Raw genomic sequence first — 16,894 nt, 5'->3', positions numbered from 1 at the left:
CTAGCACTTTTGGCAGATGGAGCAAGCGGATAGAGCTGTGGTTGCGGGCACCATGGCTGTTGGGCAGGATGGATTCCCAGCCTCGTTGTTTCCAGCTCTCATTTGCTTTGATTTCAGAAAGCTAGAGAATCTTGAAATGTTTGGATCTTAGACTCTGTAAGGCTTAGAGATCAGCCCTCAGTGCCCTGCACGAATCCTTATAACCATAACTCCTAGAGTTTCTGCTTGAACGTCTCCAATGATGCAGAAATAGCCAAGAGGAACTCACTTCGTTTTTGGACAGATCTGATGGTTAGAAAGCATTTCCTCAAACTGAACACCCCAAACTGCCTCCTAGAAACATCTGTTAATTGATTCCAGTTTTAAACTCTGAAACCACCCTATAAAATTATTTCTGATGCCTCTTCCTTATAAGACCCTAAAAGGATATGAAAACAGCACTTCTTCTTTTCCAGAGGAACATTTTCATTTCTTCCAACCATTCTGCCCCCAGCTGGTTTGCTTAGCCCCTGTCTGTACTGAGTGATCTGGTCTCGAGGCACTTGGAGTTCTTTCTGTCCTCACCTGATACAGACAGACTGTTATCCCCTCTTGCTAGACAATGTGGTTCTACTAAGTCCAATCTCTTTTTGAATACTTCACAATGTGGACTCGTATCAGTGTGTCGTTTTACTTGAATTTCAATTAAGGTAGATATCTCCTATTGCCTGCTTTCAGTTTCGACTAAACGTGTTACCTTTTAGTGAAATAAACAGATAAAGATGATGCTTACTTATAAATCTGTGGGTGTGCTTTCATGTTACCTACTCATTACTCCACAGTTAGCGATGTTTTACTTAGATGTAATGCCTGTTGAGCACGCATATTTTATTCCCCAATTAATATTGTACACGTGCTCCATCATTCATGTAAAAGTAGGTTTTGATGTGGAGATGGGAGGGTGAAACCCACTGGTACCTGTGGTGGGGTGAGGGGTCTTTGGGGGAGTGGAGAAGATTTGTGAAGAAAGTTTGAGGACACCAAACCTCAGCTTTAATTTTGCTTAGGACCAATTCTATAGTACTTTTCTTTTTCTAATTTTAAATCTTTCTGTCACACGTAAACAGTTCTGTATGTTTGTTGAGACTCTTTGCTGAGTAGAGTTGAGTCTTCATGGGACAGAAACTATGATGTTTCTTGGAACGTTATACAAGGAAATTTAGATTTTATCACTTGCAGCTGCTTTGCAGTCTCCGAAAGATGTATCGTATTATGTTGGGTATTTTCAGGTTTACATTAGCCGTACCAACTCCTCCTCTCTTCCTGCCCCTATTCCCACCATCGTCTTTAGCAAGAGTTAAGTGACCCAAGTTCAAGGTGGTGGTGAAGGTGGGGCAGGCAGAGAGTTGAATCTTCAGCTCCGTTTTGCCCTGAGAAAAAAACGTAGCTCAGGAAATAAACAGAAGAAAAGTGTTATTTGAGTTCTCATATTGAAACTTCAACAAAAGAGATTTCCCTCGTAATAGCATCTGTCTTCTCCTCCACCTCTGTTTATGTGATGTGCTATTCTCAGTTCTCTGTAAAATTAGCACACATTCAAAATACTCAGTAAGCACATTAAAATGGTTGCTTTGGAAGGAGGAAGGGGAATGGGGGTGGAGTATGGGATAAAGGGAACCTAATGAGTTACTTAAAATTATCTTGTTAGCAACAGTGCTGAACTGTGTTGCAGATTTTACTATAAACAAATCGACTTGAATTTCAAGTCTATTCAAGTCTGTATCTTAGACTGTATCTTGAAGACTCCCCAGAATTCATTATATGAAACTCTTCATGCTGGCTGGATTCATTGAAGACTAGGAACCACATGCCAGTGTCAGAATCTGAAATGGGTTACTCTTCTTTCTGCTGCTGTGCACCCCCAAAATAGAATAATTGAAGTTCAGTTGTAACCGTGTTCTCAAAACTGTCTTTGACATTCCCAGAACACTGTAAAAGCCTGTTGGTGTAGCTGTTTGGAAATACATCCTAGGTCTGAATTTACGTTTAAATGATACTCCTTTCTTTCTGTCCATCTTACCGCCAAAGTAAGAAATAAGTACTTGTGTTCTTGCTTTTAAATTATAACTAGCACTCTCTGGAATCTGAGTAACCATAGAACTTAGCACTTTGAAGTTGAGGTTTTTGGCTGTGGGTGTATGTTCATGTGTGAACACATAGATATGTTCAACTTTTATGCAGGAGGCCTGGGTCAAGTAAGCTGATATGAGAGATTTAGTGAAGAAAGTAATTTCCAATACAATATATGATACCCAACTCTTTGGTTCTTTATGACTATTACTATCTATAAAAGTAACTCAAGTTACAAAGAAGATTCCCTTTAAAAAATTATGTTCAGAATAGTTTTGGTGTAATTATATTTTACTTTTTTAATTCTTCAAAAATTAGTTAACGTTTTTTCTGGAAATATGTGTGGTAACTCTCACCAAAGCAAAACACTGTTTTCCCACCTATTGCATGTTTTTTTTTCTCCTCCTCCTAAATCTAAGAAAAAATATAATTTCAGGCATGGAGAGTGAATTGTGTGCCATCATCTCCTTAAGTATAACAGCATACATAACAAATTTCGAGACAGTAGAAATGCCCTGAGAATTGGTGTTAGAAGTCAGATTAACATCAGCCAATTTTCCAGTGTTTTTGTTGAAACCTGAAACTTCTCTTTATAGGGAATATAAATTGAAAGAGAAATTGTTGTTACAGGAGTACAGATTGAAAATTTAAACATCTTGACTTATTGAATGTCATGATGTGCCCAGAATTTCGAATAAATTTGTTGAAATTAGGATTTGAAAGAAAATAAAATAAATCAGTACTCTGTTTCATTTCTTTTCAGGGGGTACGCATGTGGTTCCATACTTTCATGTTCGTTTTCTCTTATTACAACAAAACTGCACACCATTCCAATTTCTCTTCTCCTCTCTCTTTAGGCACTAATATTATTACAGCATCACATAGCTGTTATTTATTGTGTGTGCTATGCCGCGATTTAGGTTTCATCCCCCTTCCTCAGTCAGCTGCAGCATCCAGGAAAACGGAAGGAGCTGACTGACCGAGCCCGGGAGAGATTATCCCTGAAGCCTGGGTACGTTAGGCCAGTCCCACTCGAGGTACGTGGACTGTGCACAAGGAGTATTTTCCCCCAAATCAAAGTACTTTTACCAGAAAATGGGAGATACATGTATGCTGGGCAGGCGAAAACATCTATGTCTGTTATTTTCTGTATAGAAAAATAACTCTTTTATGGCTGATTATTCTCCCATTTAAATAAGGCTTCTCCAGGGAGTTTCCTTTTTAACTCGAAAGGTGACAAAATCTGATTTTGTTAATTATAAAACAGGTAAAGTTTCAAAATACCAATCAGCAGTATTCCGCACCGTGGCTGTTAAGCTGTCACTCAGGCCGCTCCAGGACACGCCTTTCATTGCTCACCTTGTATGCCATGTGATTGTTGGTTCCAGGGGTGGGGTCACACTGAGCTCTGAGGGTCTCTTCTGGAATTAGTGACAAAGGATAAACCTTAGTCTACCAATGGGAATACTTGGAGAGTATTTCCCTTGATATTTTGAATTGGCTTAATTAGAACCAAATATTTTATATTACTTTAAATATTGACTGCCATAGGAGCGGTGGCAACTCATGCAGAGGTCATGTGTGGAGGATTAGTGACCAGCGGAGCATTCCTGTTGAACAGAGATGGTGGTTGTAGGACACATGCTTAGTTTTACTGGAGGAGGTAATTTTAATTGGTACTAGGTGTTTCTAGTGGGAGTGAGCATTTAAGGGAGAATTACCGTTTATATATTCTCAACTGGCAATGGCTTGTCATTCTCCAGTCAGTATATAAGTGAATAATTAGAATGAAGCTAATTGACGTTAGCTTTTTAAAAAATTAATAAACTTTATTTTTTAGAGCAGTTTTAGGTTCACAGCAAAATTGAGTGGAAAGTACGGTGCCCATATACTCCCTTCCCCTACACACGTAAACCAACGTGAACTTTTTACTCCAAGGTATTTATGAGAATGTTTAGAAACCTAAAGAAATATTTGGCATACCACTTCTACAACTAAAAAGTGTCCTTCTCTGCCTTCAGACTAGAAAGGGGAAAGTGTTCTAGAGGCAAGCAGCATTCTTGGACTTAACCCTGAGAGGGAAAAGGGATCCCCTTTTCCTATGATCCTTCTCCAGGTGAACACTGCTGCTGTGAAGACCACGAGAAGAGTAGGGACCCTAAGTAGCCTGGGGTGGCCTCCTGCTGGTCTGTGGACAGCAGGCTGCAGCTCCCTTGAGTAGTGCTGGCCTGGAAGAGCAGTGTGCTGTGGGGCAGGGGCACTGACCTGCCACGGGAGCCCTGGGGTCTGGCTGAGCTCTGCGTCTAGTTTGCTGTGTGGTCAAAGGGGTTGACCTGAATCGCCTGTCACTCTCATCTGCCGCCAACCCTCTGCGATTCCGTGATTTAATGGAATGTCTAGTGGGGAGTGACACTGAGCCGTCCAGGCCAGCAGTGTGGAGGGATGGGAGAAGCCCCATGGAGACCTGGGGTATAGTCTGCACTCAGTCACAAAGAGCTGAATGCCGTTTGTCCAATCCCTTCACTGTTTTGGGTCTGTCTTGGTTTCGGCTATGGAAATTCTGTGATTGCACATCCCTGTTTCCCGCTAAGGAAAGTTTTCTGGATCTTTCTGATTGAAAATCGCTCGTTACTGTGTAGTATTGTTCGTCCCAGGAATAACTGCTTTGTGAATAAATAACTTCAGAAGGGAGCGTGTTGACACTTAGCGTGGCTCACTTTTGAGCAGACTCTTTTGTGTCTTCATGTGAGGAATATTCTTGCAATTACCGTCTCAGGAGCAGGAGCCTTTCTGCTGCTACATTATTTGCTGGATATACATTAGGCACACACTAAAGGCACAGGGACTCTTTCTGGATTAGTACAGTTTTCTTTTAGTTTTTTAATAAAATATTTTTATATTTTATTTTAATATTAATAAAATATTTCTATTTAATAAAAATTTTAGTAGAAATGTGCTTTTCGATGGCAATTTTACATTTGTGTTTATGTTTCTTTAAATTACCTTTGTGCAACTTAATAAAGGAAAAAAGGGAAAGACTAGTATCCTTTACTTCTCAGAACAGAATACCTTCCATTTAAAATTATGTAAATTGCTGATGAGTAACTTCCTTTTTTTATGAAATGGCTTTGGAGTAAGTTGTTTAAGAGTGTGGTTTTTCTGTACATTGTGAATTATTGCTGATGTGAAAGCAGCTAAAGGAACCCTTTCCTTCCTCAAAGGACAGGGTGGTCCTGAGGTTCCTCCCGTGGGTTTCCTTCTCAGGACCCCTCCCTGAAGGTTCGGGCTAATTCCTGAAGTGTGCAGGCCAGGCTTTGCTTGGGCTAGCCCACGAAACGCGTGGGTGGGAGGGCCCACGGGCTGGGATTACCCCTCGCAGGGCTCAGTGGCTCGGTGGAAGCAGTGAGTCTCCCAAGGTGCCTGGGGGATCCCCGTCGGTATTCCTGAGGCAGCTGCTGGCAGGAGTGTTTTTATACCCTTCCTGGAAGTGAAACTCCTTCTGCCTTAAATGTGCAATTTCCCGTGCCTGAGAAGGTCAAAGGCACATTTGTACAGTCCACAGGAGTATAAAAGAGGCTTTCAGGGCCTCCCTGCCAAACCATCTGACTGGACGAACGCCTCCTCACTTTCCGCCCCTGCTCATGGAAACTGCAGAAGCTCATGGTTCCACCATGGTCCCTGAAACAACAGTCTTGTGGCAGATGAGCATTATAATGATGTAGCCATATTATCAAGTCAGCTAATGTACCTCGGAATTGGGAGGAGTAAAAAGTGGTTGCTTGGACTGTCAGAATCAAACATGTTAAAACCAACCTAAATAAAACAGAATCTACAGTGAAACACCATTTGCAAAACGAGCAATTCACTTACCATCCAGATGCTGAGAATATTCAAGGCACGCTTCAGTGTGTTCACCCTGTAACTTTGTTAAATACTTTTCTACCACTTAGTTTTAACTCTAGTGAGATTACTAACATCTACTGAGCACTTACTGTATGCCACCCCCTTTGTGTTTATAATATCTCCTAATAATTTAAGGCAGCCTTTAGAGGTGTGGGGATGGTGATGTCGATTTTGCAGCTGAGGAATGGAGGCTCAGAGCGTCTCAGGGATTCACCCAAAATTGCAGGGAAGTGAATGGCGGAGGTGGGGTTTGGCCCTAAGGTCAGTCCGCTTTGGGGAACACCATGCTGCTAACTATACTCTGCTGTTTGTGAGGCTATGGAGAGAAAAAAGCAAATTGTATCACTTTCTCGTTTGCCCACATTTTATGTTCCACTTCCTGATGGGAACGGTTCTCTTCAACGAGATCTGCCTCCTGTCCCTTCCAGCATGCTTCGTCCGGTATTGAACCTCCGCTCGTGCTGTGCCTGTGCCTGCAACACCCTCCTCCATCCTCTCTTTCTGTGTCACCCGTGCTTCAAGTTCCAGCTTTATTTGTCTCCTCCATAAAGATCCCCTTGGGCATTATGACTCTCTCTGAATTCTTTGCTTATCATTTTGACGTTCTACATTTTTCTCTGTTATTATGTAACTTGTGTGTGTGTGTGTGTGTGTGTGTGTGTGTGTGTGTGTGTGCTCTTACCCAACTAGATCATCAGCTTCCAGAAAACAGCAACTCTTAGAATACCTTTTGCAGTATTAATGCATAGCAGCTTCTTAGTAATCTCTCAAACTGTGAAAGGTTATATCATTTGCATCTCTGTACCGTTGGCATATAGATAGGTAGTAAGTATTTTTCACAGCATAATTTTATAATTGGTCAACATTGAGTACTGCTGTTATAGGTGCGTGTTAAACAATGAATGCTAGAGTTTTCTGACACCTTGCTGGAAAGTCCAAACAGCTAGACAAATCTTTGCTGACTGAGCAGTCACGTTGGTCGACTGTTAGTATCTGGGAACTCAAGACTTGTTTTGCTTTTATTACTGTGTTTAAGGTTTCTTAACTGAAAGGCTCTGGAGCATAAGGAAATGCAGGGGTGGCGGTGGGAAAGTGACGAAGAGGTGCTTCAGATTTGCATTTTCTTTTAAGAGATTTCCGTTCTCAATATAGCTGACTCTTGTAATTTCTCTTAAAGATTGGTGCCTGGCCAAAAATGCCTGTGAAATAGCTGTGGTTTAAGCTTCAACTATAGAGACAGGCAGGTGGATGATTTTAACAAAAGTGTTGTCTTTATTCCTACTTTATATTGTCATACTTTTTGTCGTAAAGTATTTTTTATACTTTCTGTACTGTCAGTGACAATATAAAGTAGGAATAAAGACAACACTTTTGTTAAAAAGCATATATATATATATACATGTTTATCTCCCCCTGCAGTTATCTTTGTCTATGTGAAGATATTTTATTTCAACAGACGATTTAACTGGAAGTCAGACTGCCAACTGATCATTTCTAGGAAAAGCATCCTTTGGCCTGTGGCGCACCACAGTGCTGGGGTGTGGAATTCACTGGCCAAAATTGCATAACAACTCACGTGCGTTTTCAGTACTATCTTATTGTATACTGTGCCTGATGCTGCTGTTAAGGAGATTAAAGGAACATAGAGTAGAGTGGAGTCGGTGGGGGAATTCACGTACACATACGACAGGGAAGGCTTTAGTTACATCAATGAGAATGTTTTTGACCACAAATATAGTATATTACATAAAAGTAAGAGCTTGGAGTTTGTATTTAAGTTTATTTATAAAATTTGTTTTATTTGTAAACATGTAGTATATAAAAGAGTGAGTTGAAAATATAAGACTTGTATAAATGTGAATAAGTAGTTTTAAGACAGGAAAAATCTTTGAGGAGAACTTGCGTTGTAAAGTAGAGATTGGAATACACATTGTTAGGACAAGGGAGAAAGCCAGGGGAAGATTTCGTGAGAAAGTGGATATTAAGACTGTTATTTGTGACCTGGACTTGTTTTGGCTCTCATAGGTCGTGCTGACTCTTAAATTAGAAATGCAGCCTCTTTCAAACCATAAACGTAATTGAAAATGGTCATTTTAAAATTTGCTTTCTTGGGTTCTCCATTTTGTTTTCTTCAGGTGTAAAAGCATGAGTATTCTATTTTCAGGAGGATGAGGAAAAAAATCTAATATCTTTTCTAGCAGTTTGACTGTTTCTATGGTTGTTTCTGGCTCCGTCAATGGAGAGGCATCTGTACCGTGCATTGTATCATGCCCGGCAATTTTTTTTTTCATTTGAATGTAATTGTTCTTTAGCAAATAATTGCAGTCCAGAATGACTTTTATTGAGCTTGATTGAATTAGGGTTATGTATGAAAATGAGTTAGTTAAAGCTTAATCTTTTACCCAGAGAATTGATGAAAACATCAGAAAAGCAGTCATTCATGGGGATTAAATACTCTTCCGTGTAAGTGGACAGCATGGTTGCCTTGGAGTCCCTTCTGCACTGACTAGGTGGTAGTGACATCAGGGTGCAAAACACACCGTGTTGGCATCGAAGGGGATTTTGCCATGATGTGCCTTTGAATGTTATACTGGACATTAGCACTAATTGGGAGTCTGCTCATTGTAAGAAGTGGCGCCTCACCTTTAATAAGCTTTTCAAAACATAGCACCCCAAGGGGCAATGTGTCAGCTGTGCCAGAACGCCAGTAGCTTAGGGATATTTCAGTGCTTGCTCAGGCCAGCTCTTTAAGATAGGTTTTTCAGATGCCAAGTCAGATGCCCTGTTTGTGGTAAGAGGTAAATAATAGATGTCTAATAGGTAGCTCTCCCACCGGCCATGATGAAGCTTCTCAGAGGGAATGCTGAGCTGTGCCGGCTCAGGCCTGGCCCGGTGTGCCTCCTGTGGGAGGCAGTGTCATAGGTGGGAAGCAGAGGCTTGCAAAGGGAAAGGGAACTGGTTCTTAATGCGGCTGTGGAGCTGCATCATGGGCAATCAGGACTCCAAGGCCCTATTGATGGTGAGAGTGAGAGCTGAGAGGAAGCTAAAGTGGGACCTGAACACAGACGGTGGCTCAGACGAAATCTGCGCTGGCTTTGGTCCAAGGGTGCATTCAAGGCGCCATTCTGCAGGACGTATTCACACTTGAGGCTTCTCCCCCTGCTTGCCCACCTGTCCCTCTGACACATCACACACCGCCCATTTCCATCAATCAGATCGGAACACGTTCTGAAGTGCTTGTAACTTAAATGTGGAACAGCTTATGCTGAAACTGATTTGCTGAGGCTGCTCACGTGGCCATTTGTAATAGCCAGATACAACCTGGAGTCTCTGAGTTTGCCATCAGAGAACTCAAAAGGAGCCTGTCTCAGGCAGCACCTTCAGCCTTGAGATTGCCCTCTGCTCTGAGGCTGAGTCCCTGGCCTCTGTCTTAGTTAAGTCCAGCACAATTTATTCGTTATCCTGTGAGTTTTTAAACCCATGTTGGCCATGGCAGAGCCAGCCTCTCTCCCCTCCCTCCTCACTTTATCCATAGTTGTATCACAATTGATAAATTATTAAACAGTAATCAGAATAAGGTGTAGTTATGGTCTATTTTGGGGTATATATCTGATATAGAAACAAATCTATAAAGGTACCTGAAGATTTGTGAGAGTTTATTCTTGAGCTCTTAGAAGCTCTGTATATAGGATGTATTAGCATATTTTATTTCTCTCGTAGCATGTGCTCACTTCTTAAAAAGTAAGCAAATCTTTAAATCAAAATAAGAATTAAACCCACACTGTTAAAAATTAGTGGTGGACTCTCCTATCCCAATTTTGGCAGTACGAATTTTATTTATTTTTTTAGTTTACAGCAATTTATTTACCTGACAATGATTTATAATTATTTATTTACTTCATGATTTTTACTCATTTATTTTAATGGTTCTTCTCTATACTGGTTTTTATGGATTTATATGAAGACAAAGTATGTGAGTAAATACATGAAATAGTCTATGTGATTTTCTTAAAAAACATTTTTAATAATGTTAGTCGCCTATTTTATGATAATTAAGAGTAGACTTTTACACCATTATTGAGTCAGTTTTTGGAATTGTACGCTTCCTTAGTAAAAACATAGTCACTTAACTTAAAAGTATTCATATGTGGGCCAGCCTGGTGGTGCAGCGGTTAAGTTCACACGTTCTGCTTAGGCGGCCCAGGGTTTGCCAGTTCGGATCCTGGGTGCAGACATGGCACTGCTTGGCAAGCCATGCTGTGGTAGGCATTCCACATAAAGCAGAGGAAGATGGGCATGGATGTTAGCTCAGGGCCAGTCTTCCTCAGCAAAAAGAGGAGGATTGGCAGCAGATGTCAGCTCAGGGCTAATCTTCCTCAAAAAAAAAAAAAGGTATTCATATGTGTTCTTTGTAGTTTGTTTCCAAGATCTGGATTTATACTTTTATCCATACCCTTGTTTTAAAAAGTATGGATGAATGACTGTTATCTTGTTTGAAGCCGCATGAGACCATTTAATATTTTATTCATTCTTTCCAGCTCTTGTTTTCTTCAGTAGCGCTGGGTGACAACTGAGTCATCTGATTTGAGATAGGATTACTCACATGAATCGTCACACACGTTTGATATTGAGTGTGTGAGAGCCGGTTCTTGCATATCGCAGTGACTGATAGGGCAAAAAAACTTCAGCCAAGCCATAAAATGACTAATCGTATTGATAAAGCCGTAAGTCAGTGAGTGACACCCGATGTCTAGAGTGTGTTATAGCCTGCTGGTGGCAAAGGGATCTCTTGTGATGATCTGAAGGGAGCAGGAAATGGTCTGTCTTAGTTGCGTGTGACCTTAGCGTTAGTACTGAAGCACACCAGACACTAAATGAATGTGTCCCACGTAGAAACTGAAATAATTTAATTCTTAAAAATGATACAATGTAGTTGCAGGTCTGTGTTTGCAGTATTATTAATGTAAAATGTTCCTTTTCATTTGTGTGGACACCCTTATGCTGATTTTCATCCTCTGTCCTATATTTCCTTCACCACTTGTAGCTAGAAAGTAATTTTTTGGTAACGGTTTTTCTCTATTTGTGTGTCTCCCGCAATCCCCATCTATTAAAAAAAAAAAACCTTGCTTCATGCGTTATCGTTAAAACATATAAAAGATAAATTTTAAGATATTAATACCCAAACCATAGTTTATCTGGTTGGGTTGGGCCAGTCATTTAAAATAATTTGAATTAAAAAAAAAAACAAAACTTTCCCACGTCTCTGCCTTTGAGTGTCTGCCAAGCTCAGGTGCTGGTGGCTGACTCCTTTGCCGTAGCAGGCTCCGAGTAAATAGTGCTCGTTCTCAAAAAAGAAATAAGTAAATGACTGGAATTTAGCCAAAATGTCAATTTAGCGTTATGTTTTTCCGGGGGATTTGACTGTCATTCTGCACTTGATTTTAGCCAAAAAACTGAGAAATGATTGCCTATAATTCTTTGTAACTTTAATCTTACAATTCCCATTGAATGTATAATTTTAGTGACTTTTTGTTAAAGTTGACAATGAACACTTTAGGCCACTTTCTGTAAATAGTGTTGGCATAGGGGTTTTTAAGAATTTGCCTGGTTTTGAGTGTTTGGCTGTTAATTTGTTTGGGGGGCGGATTATTTTGCTAAAGGACCGTAAGTGTCAACCTTGTTTGAAAGGCCTTCATGGCTCACCATTTTAACCGCTTTGCTCTGGGTCTTTCACAGAATCCTGCTGCATCACAGAGGCTGGAAATTCTGATGTTCCATTGAAATCACAATGGAAAGCCTTGACTTGACAGGTAAGAGAGGCACTGGGGGTGCATCTGACTTACTGACCTGGCGGCGGTGAAACAGTCACAAGCTATGTGCTGGCGGAGCTGGTCTCAACTTCTTCCCGTTTGATGGGTTCACCTTCCCTGTTGATCAGGGAAGTGTGATAATTGTGTATTTTTTCTTGTCAATTTTATTATTACTATTTAAAGCGACATTGTAATCTCCATCACCCAGTAAGTTATATTTTCCTTTAAAATCATGAATTTTTAAAAATTAACTCTTTCAAAACGTTTGGTTTGTTTCTCCACAGTAATATATTGTTGGTGAAAAGTCGATTTATTTAAGTCCTGAAAATATCTAGAGGTTATACACGTAAATAAATGTTAAATTGGCCTGTTCCCCAAAAGTTGTTTTTTGTACTGCCTTTGGCTTAAACTGAAAAGTTAATCGGTATCAAAGCATTATGGCTGGTTTTGTTTTGTTTTGTCCGTATTAAAAATAATAGAGGTGTATATAGCAACGTCATGAAACTATTTTGAATATGAAAACCACCCAATGAAGAAAAAGTTGAGATTGTAAAATATATACGTGACAAATTATATCAAACTCTGAAACTCACAGATACTGTAACTCTGTCCTCCTGTACATAAGCTATTTCAAAGCTGTTTCTTTAGGAAAAAATTTTTTTAATGGTTTTAAAATGCGACACTATTTTAAGATTGATTTTAATAATGACTCCTTACATGCAGAATTTTCTCCATCTGGGAATAAAAATCTGTGAACTGATGACTTGTAAAACCAAGGAATTTGATGTAAATTAAAATGAAAAAATATAGTAAATATTGTTTAGTTGCAGTTTTCAGGACATGAACTTATTCTTTAGTTTTCTGATGAACTGAAAATTAAGCTTCAATCCTTTCTGTTTTTAAGTATTTTGGTTAGCTTATGAAATCGGTCTAGAATATCTGTCTGCCTTCTTCTTTTAGTGAGTATATGGCTGAATGTTGCTTTTATGATGCAAGCATACATATAAGGCCTGTGAACCATTCTTCTGAATGCCATTGCCTAAGATTGTACACACAGTAAAAATGTATGCAGTTTGGCTTGAGTGTGTATTTATGTGGATATTTAAACACCAACAAAATCTTAATGTCCGTGAGAAGATTGAGATTTAGTTATCATTTTCCCTCCTCTCTGTGCTGGTAAGGCAGAGTTAAGTTAGAAATACAGATTCTGGATTTAAGAATGGCAGTTAGCATACAGTTGATGGTGGTTTCACTGGATCAGCAGAATAGACTATAGAATATTGAAATATCGATAGTGAAATTTCAAATATGTTCTCAATAGCTAATCCAAAGGGGAGTTGAGCATAGTGAGTTTTAAAGAAAATTAAATTTGTGGCGGTATTTTCTTTGTTAAATTTGCTAGATCTGAATACATAAGTAGAAAGTAAAGCAGGACACTTAATCTGACGTGTTCAGAAAACTAAATCGTTAGTCACCGTTAGCATAGCAGTCTTGACTTAAGTAGCCATCTGAGCTGTGATTTCTGAATGTTAATTAGATTCTTTCACTAAAATATTGTTTATCGACTGTAACCAAAATTGACAAATTCAAATTGCTGTTAAGATTTAAGAAGCTTAATTGAAGATGGCTAATACTGTATACTTCTAGCCAAGAAATAGAAAAGATGCCATAAAAAACCAGGCGTAATCCTGGAAGGTGTTATGTGGCAAAAGGATGCCAGGGTCCACTAAATCTAGAAAACATGCCATATCACGCAGCATAGGCAAAGTTATGTTTCATTACCCAGAGTCCCCACTTCTTAGTAGTTTATAGCAGTAAAAGTTTCTCGCTCGTGTTCATGATCTTGCTGAGTCTGCTGCCACTGTGCTCCGTGTTGTCTTTGTTCCTGGACCAAAGCTGAAGGAGCAACCTCTCTGGGATGCACAAGTCTTAGACAGAAGGAGAGAGGAATGATGGTGGAACTGTGGCTCTTAAAACTGAAATGAATGAAAATTACTGCAGACTTGACCCTCTGCAGTTTGCATACAGAGGTAGAGAAGGGAATATCATTTTCATAATAATTTCTTACCTATGTATAACTGGTTACAGAACTTTACCAAATATTATCTAATTTGATTTGAAAGGGAATGAGAAAATGGGAACTTTGCTTTTTCCAATAGTAACATAATAATTTTACTGTGTAATGGTAGCCAAATGCCTCTACTTAAGATTAATTTGGGGGCAGGCCCCGTGGCCGAGTGGTTAAGTTTGTACGGTCCACTTCAGCGGCCCAGGGTTTCTCCGGTTCAGATCCTGGGTGTGGACCTAGCACCGCTCATCAGGCCATGCTGAGGTGGTGTCCCACATAGCAGAACCAGAGGCACTCACAACTAGAATATACAACTAGGTACTGGGGGGCTTTGGGGAGAAGAAGAAGAAGAAAAAAAACGATTGACAACAGATATTAGCTCAGGCGCCAATCTTTAAAAAAAAAAAACAGAAAAAAGATCAATTTTAAGAATGATTATTGAGCGAAAGAATGCAGACACTGTAGGGAGGTTAACAAGTGTATCCCAGGAGTTTTCTAAAGTACTCCACCTGGGGGGCCGGCTCCGTGGCCGAGTGGTTGGGTTTGCGCGCTCCGCTGCAGCGACCCAGGGTTCGGATCCTGGAGGCGGACATGGCACCGCTCGTCAGGCCACATTGAGGCGGCATCCCACATCCCACGACTAGAATGACCTGCAACTAAGATATACAACTATGTACAGGGGGGGTTTGGGGAGATAAAGCAGAAAAAAAAAAAAGATTGGCAACAGTTGTTAGCCCATGTGCCAATCTTTAAAAAAAAAAAAAAGTACTCCACCTGGGGTCATATTCACTATACAGTGACATTGCATTATTGTCTCCTAAGCCTTCTAGAAAATCCCTAGGCATATAGAACTCCTCAGCCAATATTGGTTTGAATAATCCCACAGGTATTATAAAGCGTTGCTACCAGACCTATAATAAAAGATTGCTGCCAGACCTGTGTGGATTAAGATGATTTAAAAATCTAGGAGTGTATAAACAATGCTTAGTTTGATAGTTCGTAGTTCCTCAAGACTAGGGAAAAGGAACATTCTTAGACAGCTGTGGATGCAGAGACACTTAGGCATAATCCTAGTTCTGGCACTTTTTAATTCAAAGAGTTGGGGCAATTATTTAACCTCACTGAAACTTTGTTTTCTCATCTTAATATGGAATAATGATCTCTATCTTGTGGGGTTGTGATAATTAAATGAGGTGATTATGTCAAGTGCCTGGCACATGGGAAACACTCAAAAAATGGTAGTGTTTTTTTGCTTTCAGCTTTTAAAATATTTCATTTTACTTATTTTTATTTTTATTATGGTAACATTGGTATATAACATTATATAAATTTCAGGTGTACATCATTATATTTCGATTTCTGTGTAGATTACATCATGTTCACTACCCAAAGACTAATTACAGTCCATCAGCACATACACACGTTCCTAATCACCCCTTTTGCCCTTGTCCCTCCACCCTTCCTCTCTGGTAACCACCAATCCAATCTCTGTCTCTGTGCGATTCTTTGTTGTTGTTTTTATCTTCTACTTATGAGCGAGATCATATGGTATTTGACTTTCTCCCTCTGACTTATTTCACTTTGCATAGTACCCTCAAGGTCCATCCATGTTGTCACACATGGCTGGGTTTCATCGTTTCTTATGGTTGAGTAGTATTCCATGGTGTATAAATACCACATCATCTTTATCGTTTCGTCCCTTGATGGGTGCCTAGGTTGCTTCCAAGTCTTGGCTGTGGTGAATAATGCTGCAGTGAACATAGGGGTGCGTGTATCTTTATGCATTCGTGTTTTCATGTTCTTTGGAAAAGTACCCAGCAGTGGAACAGCTCGATCGTATGGTAGTTCTATTCTTAATTTTTCAAGGAATCTCCATACTGTTTTCCATAGTGGCTGCACCAGTTTGCATTCCCACCAGCAGTGTATGAGAGTTCCCTTCTCGCCACATCCTCTCCAATGCTTGTTTCTTGTTGTTAATTATAGCCATTCTAATGGGAGTGAGGTGATATCTCGTAGTTTTGATGTGCATTTTGAACGTCTTTTCATGTGCCTGTTGGCCATCTATATATCTTCCTTGGAGAAATGTCGTGTTCAGATCTTTTGCCCATTTTTTAATTGGGTTGTTAGTTTTTTTGTTGTTGAGATGTATGAGTTCTTTATATGTTTGGGATATTAACCCCTTATCCGATTTATGGTTTGCAAATATCTTCTCCTAATTGTTAGGTTGTCATTTCGTTTCGTTGATGTCTTCCTTTGCTGTGCAGAGCTTTTTAGTTTGATGTAGTCCCATTTGTTTACTTTTTCTATTGTTTCCCTTGCCCGGTTAGACATGGTGCTTGAAAATATGCTGCTAAGACCGATGTCGAAGAGTGTACTGCCTATCTTTTCTTCTAGAAGTTTAAAGGTTTCAGGTCTTACATTCAAGTCTTTAATTCATTTTGAGTTAATTTTTGTGTATGGTGTAAGATAATGGTCTACTTTCATTCTTTTGCATGTGGCTGTCCAGTTTTCCCAGCACCATTTATTGAAGAGACTTTCCTTTCTCCCTTTTATGTTCTTGGGTCCCTTGTTGAAAATTAGCTGTCCATAGATGTGTGGGTTTATTTCTGGGCTCTCGATTCTGTTCCATTGATCTGTGTCTTTGTTTTTGTGCCAGTACCATGCTGTTTTGGTTACTATAGCTCTGTAGTATATTTTGAAATTAAGGAGTGGCATACCTCCAGCTTTGTTCTTTTTTCTCAGGATTCCTTTGGCTATTGTGGGTCTTTTGTTGTTCCGTATAAATTTTAGGATTCTTTGTTCTATTTCCGTGAAAAATGTTGTTGGATCTTTGATAGGGATTACATTGAATCTGTAGATTGCTTTAGGAAGTATGGACATTTTAACTATGTTAATTCTTCCAATTCAAGAGCATGGAATATCTTTCCATTTCTTTATATCTTCTTCAGTTTCTTTCAACAATGTTTCATAATTTTCAGTGTACAGGTCTTTCACCTCTTTAGTT

The 16,894-nt window shown here is 39.6% G+C and overlaps 1 protein-coding gene across 35 annotated transcripts in view; it reads left to right on the top strand.

Annotated features, from left to right (window-relative positions):
• Positions 1-16,894, top strand: part of BBX (BBX high mobility group box domain containing) — a 263,097-nt gene that overhangs the window by 94,932 nt on the left and 151,271 nt on the right. For 23 of the 35 annotated variants that reach the window (XM_023623822.2, XM_023623825.2, XM_023623823.2 and 20 more), the window contains one exon: positions 11,749-11,822. The exons of 6 other annotated variants lie outside the window; for them this stretch is intronic. The gene's annotated coding sequence lies outside the window, so the exon portion shown is untranslated. Of the gene's footprint in view, positions 1-11,748; positions 12,030-16,894 lie in introns of those variants that run through there. 6 more of the 35 variants (XM_070242866.1, XM_070242879.1, XM_070242883.1 and 3 more) reach the window with 2 other exon arrangements.

The sequence above is a fragment of the Equus caballus genome, chromosome 19 (genome assembly GCF_041296265.1).
Source record: "Equus caballus isolate H_3958 breed thoroughbred chromosome 19, TB-T2T, whole genome shotgun sequence".
Lineage (NCBI taxonomy): Eukaryota > Metazoa > Chordata > Mammalia > Perissodactyla > Equidae > Equus > Equus caballus.
Note: the sequence above shows the minus strand (reverse complement) of the source record. Positions and strands in the feature narration are given on the sequence as shown.